We start from the raw sequence: 11,373 nt of genomic DNA on the forward strand, positions 1-11,373 counted from the left end.
AGTCATGTCGTTTTGTTAATGACGCATGCAAGGAGAGCATAACTCGAGAACCAGAAAGAAGCCATTGCGAAACAGGCATTTGTAAATGTAAGTCTTATCTTTTATGTAGGTCCTCCAGCTAATAGGGATTATAAAGAATGGACACTGAGCGAATTTTCCTGTGTTTTGTTTCTCTGTGCGCCAGCGGCTAGTTTCACTTTCAAGCGCTAGAGGTAGTGTAATCAAGCATACGCTAAGATAATAATTGAGAATAGAAGTAAGGCACAGGATCCAAACATCGCCTACCTTATTGCATAATCCAGTAACGCTTTGCTTCAAATAAATTCAAGTTAACAGCTTTTCCTTACTGCTCAGTGACAAACTAGTTGTAATAATAATATTTTATATTTCAGATATCATAAATTATATTATAAAATAATATAATACATTATAAAATTAAGTATCGAATTCGTTTAATATTTGTATATAATATAATATAGGTATATGGTTTTACTTCTCGTAAGAGTTTTGTTTTTCCATTTTCAGCACTATCAAATCATTACATATTTTAATTGTTGTAGGGGTCAACGTCTGAACTCTCATTATAAAGGAACTCTGAGTCTAGACATTACAGTTAATGAAGGATTTATTATTTTATGGATCCAATTTATTTTATTTGAGTACATTATGTACCTAGATGTATTAATTATATGTATTATATTTCCGCTGTGTCGACTGCTAGCTGGTGTGATGTCAGCGCCAACTCTAGGAAGAAAGCAGAATCTGACGCTCTAGCTGGCTTGAAGGTCATTGAAATCGGTCCGGCTACATCAAAGGTACCGACGCGAAGTGTCCATTCTTTATAATCCCTATTCGCTGGGTCCTCTGTCTGCAAGGAGTGCATTAATCAGAAGATTCACATCTTGACAAGTCTCCTAATTCCTATTTTTCAATAAAACTATTAGGCTGAATGTAGATACAATTCTTATTCATCAGTGTACAAAATTCAACAGTCTATTTCCATGAAAATAAGCGGTACCGTAGAAGAGGGTAAAGTCTATCAAAATTTTGCAATTTTTTTTATGATACTGAGGTTTTGCAATGGAGCGAAGTTCCTCAGAAAATAGCATTTTGTCGTCATATCCTTCACTTATGAAGGCACGTTACAAGAATTGAATTACAATCTATCAAAACTGATATATTTTTTATTTTACTTGTGATCGAAGTTACCTGCTTAAATAGGGCAAAGTCGATCACCATTGAATTTTTAGTTTAAGATCGATTTTAAAATATTGCGGAGTAAAGTCGATCACTGTTTATGTTTTTAAAAAAACAAATTAAGTGTATTACAATTATTTTATTTGTTATAAGGGGTGTAAAAACAATAATAATCTACAATATATGCTTATAGCGTTATATAGTGTATCTTTCGTTACTGTGATCATACTATTCAATACAATTAGGCCTATAGGTCTCCACTGTACAAACGTGACTATGATTGCCAACTTATAAAACATAAAAACACATTTTAATACTTTACATACCAACAAACAAAGATTTAATAAATCAAAATTTACATTGAAATACCACACTTCAATTATAATCTAAAATGCAATTCAACATTGCTTAGGTTTATATCAGATTTTATTTGAAATCTTCCCCTCCTCATGTCACTTTAGAAATTACTTTGTTCCCATAGTCAGGTACAGAGGGGTGTACAAAATATGTTCCTTTGGCAGTGCTTCTCTTACGCAAGAAATTCACCATAATTTCGTCTTCCTCTTTCCCCACTATCCCATCAATATACTTTTGTGCTCCATTTTCAGTCAGGAATAACCCCTTGAAGTTTGTCGGTGGACTTAAAACTCCTCCTGTATAGTCTCGAATATAACACTAATGTAACTGAAATTATGAACTACTTCAGGCGCTGATTTAGACATTTTTGGTAGCATAAAAATAATACGTTTATAATCAAAATAATAGAGAAAAAACGATAATAATTGTTTGAAAATATTAACATTCTTAGATCTTAAGAAGTAATAGTTTTGAATTTATTTTAGTAGAACGGAGAAACTGGCTATTACAAGTAAAATCAATTATTAGGCATTTTGTCTATTATCACTTACAGTTGAAGCTGAAAAATTACAAAACTTAATTCTAGTTATAATAATGTACAAGTTATATTCAACCCAATCTAAACCTTTACTATAGTAAAAGTAATACACTGAATCAACAATTCCATTATTTCTAGAGTCTTACTCCCAGATGAAAATTTATTCTCGAAGCTAGAGGGACCCCTGTTAGCTGGAGAGAAAAATACAAGTTAAGTAAACACTATTAAATATTCTATTGCTATATTTCCGCGCCATCTATATGGACCACATAACACATTAAGTTTAATAAACTTGTGCATCCTGTGTATTTTGTCAAACCCCCAATAAGGTGTGATTGTATTAAAATTTAAAAATTTGAAACGGACATGTTTAGTCAATTTATGAAAGCAGAATTGTAAGGAGATATAAAAGAGGAAAATATGACAAATTCGAAATGGACAACTACGGAAATAAAAAGTAAACTTCTTTGTCCCATAACCAGATAATGGATAAAAGAATTCGGTGAAGCGGGGGAAGGGAATGGAAAAGAAAATTCTAGTCCCTTCCCTCTCATACGCATCCGCGCCCGAAATATACGTCCGCTTTTTCCAGGATTGCAGCTGTCACTAGAGATCCGCATGAATCGAAAATGAATTAAGCAAGTGGATTAAATACTGTATACATTTCTCGCCTGAAAGGTCGTCTTACCTCCAAATTGTAACAGACAGTCTCTTCAATAATTCTATCATTCAAATTTTAGTTAATTATAAAAATTTACTACGTAGTTGTATGACGGTAAACTGCAATTTAGTTTATATTTCAAGTTCGTGATGGGGAGCTGTAAATGCTACATTTTAAGCAGAATGAATGAAAAGTCCATTAAATGAACTGACCAAGCCCATAGCATACAGTTTCCAAACACTTACGTAGGTTTTAAAGTTGAAAATAATAGCTAAAAAGAAACTAACTTTCTCAAACAATATCTTAGCAATTCAGAGTTCTATCCCAGCAGAAAGTTAATGAAGTAGTTGTTGATAAATATATGTGAGTTTATATGTGCTCTAGAAACATAACAATTTCAGAGTAACATCCTATTATTCTTGACCTGATACATTACTTTAAACTCGTATTCTGCGTTATCCGTAGAAATAATTCTAGTAAATTATTGTGAAATTCCTGAGAAGTAAGACATTAGAGCCAAAATAGTTCCATGCGTTCTCTTGAAATAAATATATAATAAATTTCAAATACTTTGTGAATATAATATTTTATAATATATATATTGTGTATATTTAACAAGTGTATGTAGGAACAAATAGTTCATATTGTAAATATTGTGTCTATTTACTAATCTTATTGTGCACCCATGAACATAAAAGTTTGTCAAGTGTGAAATAGATGAAGTTTTACAAGAAGAGGTAATTAATGACTTTCCTATCGGGGACTGTCAACGTAGGAGGTCGATAGTTTCCACACATGCTTGTATGTTCCTATCGCGCTATGCTAATGCATTAATCGGTTAGGAACTTGTTTGTTCAATTAAGGCAAGCAAGGAGCGGCGCATCCATTTCAAAAGGCCTACACAAGAGAAATTAGAATTCTTCTCTACTTTCAATGCTTTCACACTGCATGTACAATCTAATGCTTCTTGCTTTATTTTCAGGTACTTACAAAACAGATTTTTGAAAGTACCTATACTTCGTTGAGTTACTGTATTTTTTCAGTAAACTGTGATATTTTATTAAATACTTCGTTTTTTTATTTCATTTTGTTCAGGTTTCGTTAAGTTCACAACGTTTCATGCATGGGTGATGTGATTGTTTTGTGTCAATTCGCTTATTAAATATTTATACAATGGCGTAACCAACGAGCACAGAATACAATAGAGTAGACACTAGCATCTTAATACCATTGGACGGAGTGAAGCCGGTTTGATGGACCTGACGCCATCTTGTTGCTACCAAAACATTGCAAAATAGCTATTACGTTATAGAAGATCTTATGATAATAAGAATTCCATATGTTCCTAATTGTCTGGAGGACTAACGCTTTCTTGTTTGTTTCGTAATACAGAATCGCTAGGCACATATTTTTAGCAAAAATTACAAAACTGTCATCGATAAATCACATATATACAGGTTATTTAAGTTGACAGCTTTTCAAATTGCGGTATGGTATTTAATAGGTAATCTGGAAGGCTAAACAAACAATAATGATAAAAAAGGAAGATAACAGTTTGACCTTATTTTGCTACTAGTCCAATAAAAATGTACCCTATAATAATTACTTTTATAGATTGATCCATTTGCTTCGATTTAATAATGCAACTTGCTTCTTAACGCAAATTATCATTCTCTTCCTTTTGCCAGTATTTCGTATAGATGTCCCGATTTTGTTTAGAGAAAAAGTGGAATGCTCTTAACCATAGGCCTATAATATTTGATAGGCTCTTCGTTTATAGTATATAATTAGATTATAACAGCGAACAAAAGTGAAGTTTTATTATCAAGTGGGTCAAGTTAGTTCACGACCGAGTTAATGAAGCTACTAAGTCTGCAAAGCATAAGTCTGATTTCGTGATTATAAACATTAATTACAATAATATTAATACACTATTTCTTTTTCATCAAACGAATACGTGCATTCGGTTGAAGAGAAACCTCGGTACACCCATTTTCTATAGCACAAGACATAAACTTCCAACTTGGGTTGTTAGGTTAGCTTCGCTCGTAAATGCTAAGTTTACAAAGCGTGTCTGATTTAGTGATTATAAAAATTAATTACAATAATATGAATACACTAATCCTTTCTCTTAATCAAACAAATACGTGAAGATTACGAATCTAACCGACTAACCTAGCCTAAATCATTCATTATCTACCGGTAATAAGTACATTTCACACATGCATATTTACCTGTGAAAAGTTATTCCAGGAATTTTTTCGAAAACCTGTTTGTGCAGCCATACGCAGCACATGTAGGCATATTGGAATTAGTTCATTTATTAATTAAAACAACGATGCAACATCACAATCAACTGTCCATGTGCTAACCGGGAGCCAAATGTTTTGGTAGCATCATAATGGCGACTGTCCACAAAAGCGGCTTCACCTCCAAGCTGTTCATGTCTACTCTATGCATTCTGTGTTCGTTGGGCGTAACCAAAGCCGTGAAGAAACAAGTGACATTCGCGTCACGCAATGTGGCGAGTGTTGCGTTAACTGCCACGATGTTGCTATGTACTGCGGTGAAGTAACATAAGCTATCGTATTTACTCCACATTTTATTTTAGAGGAAAGAAAGTAATGAAAATAGTTCCGCGTACTTCATCATTAGTTAAGCAAGAAAGTTACCAAGTTCTGAGTAAATATCAAATTAATTCCTGAAGTTACAGGATTTTACAGACTATTCGAAGCTATCGCAACTAGATAAAGAAGATTATAAAAAAACGAGTATTTTACTTAATACACTGATGTTTAATTACTGAATATATTATTTAAATATGTAACGACCAGAACTTTGAACACTATTGTAACATTTCTAATACAAAATATGTTTTCCATTTAACGCGATTGGGCGTAACTACTATAAAAACATTAAGTAGTCAAAATTATATTGAAGATACATTCAGTTCAAAAAATTTCAAATATACTTTCAAAATAATAGACATTAGTCCAGTTTTAGTCATAATTGCTTAAATATTTCCAAATGTTTTTTTCTGCTCTGTCATGTAAATACTTATATATATAGCCTATGTATATGAGTCACATAATGAATTATGGAAGGACGGAGAGATGGAGGAATGGGAAAATATTATTTATTGATTTTTTGTTCAGCAATTTTAAATTTTCATAAGACATACCACAACTTTGTTTAACTATAACATATATGGGTCATTCCATGACAATTGGTCTTGTATCTAAAACAATTTCCCTAAACATTTTATTTCTGTATGTTAAAATGCGCAACATAGTCCAAGAGACATGGATTATAGGCCTATAGCATTTTAAAATAAAAAATTATATGTTACCATAAACAGCACAGTTAAACTTTGTTAATTGAGTGACAATTTCAATCGTAATTTTATTTCCCATGTTGGGTATAGTGGCTGTTCATGGACCTGGCCAAAGAAGGAAGATGTATCTATGAAGAAAGCTTCTATCATAGCCGAAGTGTCAAACATTCAAGAGTTATAAACAAGCGTCGACAGTTCACTTTTGTTTGAAAATTATTCATTTTCACAGTAAAACTTTGTGATTGCATTATTGTTTCATTTTATATCTTTAATTACTTGCATTTTCAGAGTTTTGAAGAAAATAATCTTCGGAATATAAAGTAGCCTATATATATATATATATATATATATATATATATGTGTGTGTTGAGGATTTGATGCGGGTGTGTTATTGTGTGCCTATATATTTCGTATTGATCTAATGTTCTTGTTTTTCGGTTGGAGATGTAGAATTTCCATGTGTGTTGTGTGGTTGGCGTTTGTGATCAAATCCTCAACACACAACTCAATTTCAGAACACACACACTTTATGACTACACATTACATTACGCAAACATACCCCCACAGGAAACGCAATCAGGAGGCGCGAAGACCACCCAGTTCTGGTGATAGCTCACCGACTGAAACCATACCTTGTCTCAGTAGCAATAAAACCAAGTCCCTTCAAATGAGGGTGGAGATTATAGGAGGGTTATAAATTTGCAGGATTCCTTTCAAAACCTTGTTATTGTACAGGCTGCCGCAAGTCCAGTGTTGCCAGGTCTCCGGAAATTTCCGGAGATCTTCAGAATTTTTTAACTTCCCGGAAAAATAGGAAATAATGTTGTAATATCCGGATTTCTTAATGTAGGAAATTATTTACTTTTTTAGAAAAACCAATCTCTGGCATACAATAAAACTTATAGATGAACATTAAATAGTTAAAGTTTTGTTAATATTTTATAACTTGACTATTAATATTTCCCTAAATATAAAATATGTAACACGTAAAAATGAACATATCTGGTCTGGAGAAACATCTATGAGGAGAAGAAGGTGGTAACTACTAATCAAATTGGTGATTAAAAAAATTAAAGTAGAAATCTTTTTATTACAGGTTCATGTATTGTAATAGAAGGTTATAATAACATTTTATGTGATTTTCGAAAGTGCCTCCGGAAATTGTGGACAAATCTCCGGATTTTTTTCATTACAACCTCCGGAAATATTTTTTAAAGATCTGACAGCCGCAACTCAGTTTCTTGAAAGACAAGCTCAGTGACGGAACTACACAGTATGAAGACAGATATTTTGTTATTTTATTTTGCGCTACAAAATGTATCAACTAGTCCCTTCCGCCACTGGATGGATGGACGGCACCGCTCCACTCCCCCATCGCCATACCAACATAGACGAAGTAAGACGTATCTCCTTTCTCTCTCTTTTCACAGTGAGACAAGATACATCACACAGCCTTTAGTCAATAAGGTAGCCTAGTTAATTAACACGTGAAAACTTTATATTCCGAAGTGATATAGTGTTAATAATCAAGATGTAAAATAAAATAACAATAAAATAATTCAAATTTCATATTTTAACTATTTTGTCACACCCGTAGCATGTTATAAATGTTCTGTATGTCCTTGGTCAAACGCAAATCCAAGTTTAGTGAAGGTAATCTTGTTCTAAAAATCTTACAGATACGGAAAAGAAGTTCTACTCTTTCAGAACTTACCAATTAGCACAGTTACTGAATGAACTACTGTACATGAATGCGTAATGCTAATGGGAAATTTTGTCACGCCCGTTACATTTAGTCTTTCCCCTCCCCCTTTTCTTAGACATAAGTTATGGATTTAATAATTATGGATCAACAACTAGGTAACTAGAATTATATTCCATAGCTTTTTCACTGCCTACGTTGACATAATCTTAAGTCTTTTAGTCAATATAACTATATATTTGTCACACCCGTAACATTGGAATGACCCATATACAGTATTTTAAATCAGATTAATAAGAAATACAAACATTTGGAAAATATTGCATGTAAGAACTGTAGTTGGACGATCTAAATATTAACTTCATCATGTTTAACAAGTAATCAGTCTTGCTTATCGAATATAAGCAATCAATGGAATATGAAAACAAGTTTCCAGAGATGCATAAGTATTACTGACACCTGTTAATACACAAATTCAGATTTAAGGACTGTACAAAGTAAAAATTTGAAGTTAATATTTGCTCCTTCAATACTGCGCATTAATAAACTAACTGGCCTTGCAGAAAGAAAGACGGGTGTTACGCAAGCTGTGATAAACCCGACTGCTGATTCTAAACTGTAGGGTAAGAAATTCTGTACGTGTCAAAAATGAATTACTGTCAGAGTCACAGTTGAGATATATGACGTCTTGAATTCGATGTGCCTGAGATATTACACAGCAAAAGGATTGACTCACAAAATAACAACAAAACGAGGATGTCGTTTAATTACGAGAAGGCGTTAAGAGGAAAACGGTAGCAGTATATATATTTATTGATACTCCATTTCTAATCATATACTTTTGAAAAAGAAAATATTGTAAAATTGTGAAATAAATGTCACCTTTATCCTTATATATGTGTGTGTCTGTTAATATTATACATATCTGTCTGTGATAATATAATCTTCGTGGTGTACAGGCTGTCCATTCAATGAAATTACACTTCTGTGTGTCTGCTATTCACATACTCTTGACTGAGGAAAGTGGCGGATCTTGTAATGAATGCATATACAATGTAAGCAAACTGGAAATAAAATATAAGTGATTACATAATACGCAGTTGATTCTTGGAGTTTAAAAGGAACACTGAGATCGCGCTTTCAGGGGAAATGTAGAACACACTGAGTGGCAACAATGATGTAAAGCAGCATAAGCATGACATACAATTCCAATAACACTCAACGTTGATAACTTTTCAAGTGAAAAAGTAGTTCGTACAAAAGTTGTTCGTAATTTGAGGCCGGCAGCATACTACATCGGACATTCTGTCTCAGACAGAACGGTTTTATCTCGTACCGTTCGATGTGACAGTGATTACACGCATTGTTATAAACAGGGAAAGGATTTATATGTAAATACATATTTACTTATAAAGCTAATATAATTTATATTTTGCATTATCTTTATGTTTCACAATGTGTAGGGTTGAAAAATCCTACTTTTATTTTCCATATTTTTCCATATTTTAGAGTTTAGTACATATTTTCGTTAATTTCCATACATTTTCCATATTTCATATAAAACAGTCCATATTATATTAGGTTTAACAATAAAACAAAACAAAATTCCATTAACTTTTAAAAATACATTTCAACAATAGAGATTTAAACACATGTTCAGTAATCCCTTTAACATCAGAGTTATTTGAAAATTAGCAGTCCTATCAACAATGGGAAAGTAAGTTACAAAACTGTATTAATTTAATTTAAAATTTTTAACAGACTTCAGTTGTGCAGCTCAACAGTTAAATGCCAGTCAGAGTACACATAGGTTCAGTTTTGTAAATCATACTATAAAGACGGTAAATATGCCAAAAGTACGTCATTCAGTCAATTTAAAATCAAAACTAACAAGTTACATTTCAGAATTTAAAGAAGATGGTTTATCAACTGACAATAAAATATTATTTTGTAATTTGTGTCAGTGTGCAGTATCATCTACACAAAAGTTCCTGGTGCAACAACACATTACAACTAGTAAACATCAGGCCAACAAACAACTAAATTCCAAGCAGAGACAATTGTTTTTAACACAACCAACAACATCGAATGTAAGATCTGAGTTTAACATCGACCTGTGCCGTTCTCTCATCTCTGCTGATATTCCTCTCTACAAACTAAAGAATAAGGTCTTCAGGGAATTCCTTGAAAAATATACTCAACATACAATCCCGGATGAGTCAACACTTAGGAAGACGTATGCTCCATCCATCTACGATGAGACAATACAGAAGATAAGAGATGAAATTAAAGATAGTTCAATTTGGGTTTCCATTGATGAGACTCCCGACAAAGAAGGTAGACTTGTTGGTAATGTAGTTATCGGTTTGTTAAGTGAACAATATTCTGAACGAATTCTTTTACATTGTGATGTTCTAGAAAAGTGCAATAACAAAACTATAGTTAAACTGTTCAACGAAGCTATGGGTATCCTGTGGCCAAAGGGTATTATGTACGATAATGTGTTATTCTTTATTAGCGATGCTGCCCCTTATATGGTCAAAGCTGGACAAGCATTATCTGTTGTATATCCTAAATTGACTCATTTTACTTGTGTGGCGCATGCATTTCATCGTGTGGCAGAAGTGGTCAGAGACAATTTCCCTAAAGTAGATTTGTTGATTTCATCAGTGAAAAAAGTATTTCTCAAAGCTCCCAGTAGAGTTAACGTGTTGAAAGAAATGTACCCTGAAATTCCATTGCCACCAAAGCCAATTTTAACTAGATGGGGTACATGGCTAGAAGCAGTTGAATATTATGCCGAACATATAGACTCTATTAACAATGTTCTCCTTGCATTGGACTCTGAAGATGCAGTCTCAATTGATACTGCGAAAACAGTTACCTGTGACATAAGTGTGAAGAATGACTTAGCTCACATTCAGCATACATTTTCATGCATCATAAAAACGCTCAAAAGTCTCCAAAATAGGCACCTTTCACTATCTGAAAGTTTTGAAATTATAAATAGTACTGTGGAACAACTGAATCGTGGTAGAGGTAAAGTTGCAGATGCAGTAAGAGCTAAGGTGGACACTGTACTTTCAAAAAACCCTGGATATGAAGAACTACAAAAGGTTGTTGCTGTGATGAGTGGTGAATCAACAGTGAAGATTAACTTGGACTTATCCCCAGCAGACATTGTGAAATTGAATTATGTACCAGTTACTTCTTGTGACGTCGAACGCTCTTTTAGTCAGTATAAATCTATCCTCAGAGACAATAGAAGAAGATTCACTTTTCAGCACTTGAAAGAAATGTTTGTAACCTATTGTTATGGTAACAGACAATAAAAATTGTGTTTTGTTGAAACTACATTGGAAGATAAGGTACGTCCATTATATTTTTTGTTTAGTTTGATTAAAATGTACCAATATTTAACGTACATAGTCATTTTTTTATAATTTTAAGTCCATATTTAATTCCATATTTTGGTAAAAATCCATATTTAATTCCATATTTTGGTAAAAATAACTACATATATATTTACATATTTCATATATTTTTAGTCCATATAAATCCGTTCCCTGGTTATAAAGGTGCAC

This window comes from Periplaneta americana, chromosome 12 (genome assembly GCF_040183065.1).
Source record: "Periplaneta americana isolate PAMFEO1 chromosome 12, P.americana_PAMFEO1_priV1, whole genome shotgun sequence".
Classification (NCBI taxonomy): domain Eukaryota; kingdom Metazoa; phylum Arthropoda; class Insecta; order Blattodea; family Blattidae; genus Periplaneta; species Periplaneta americana.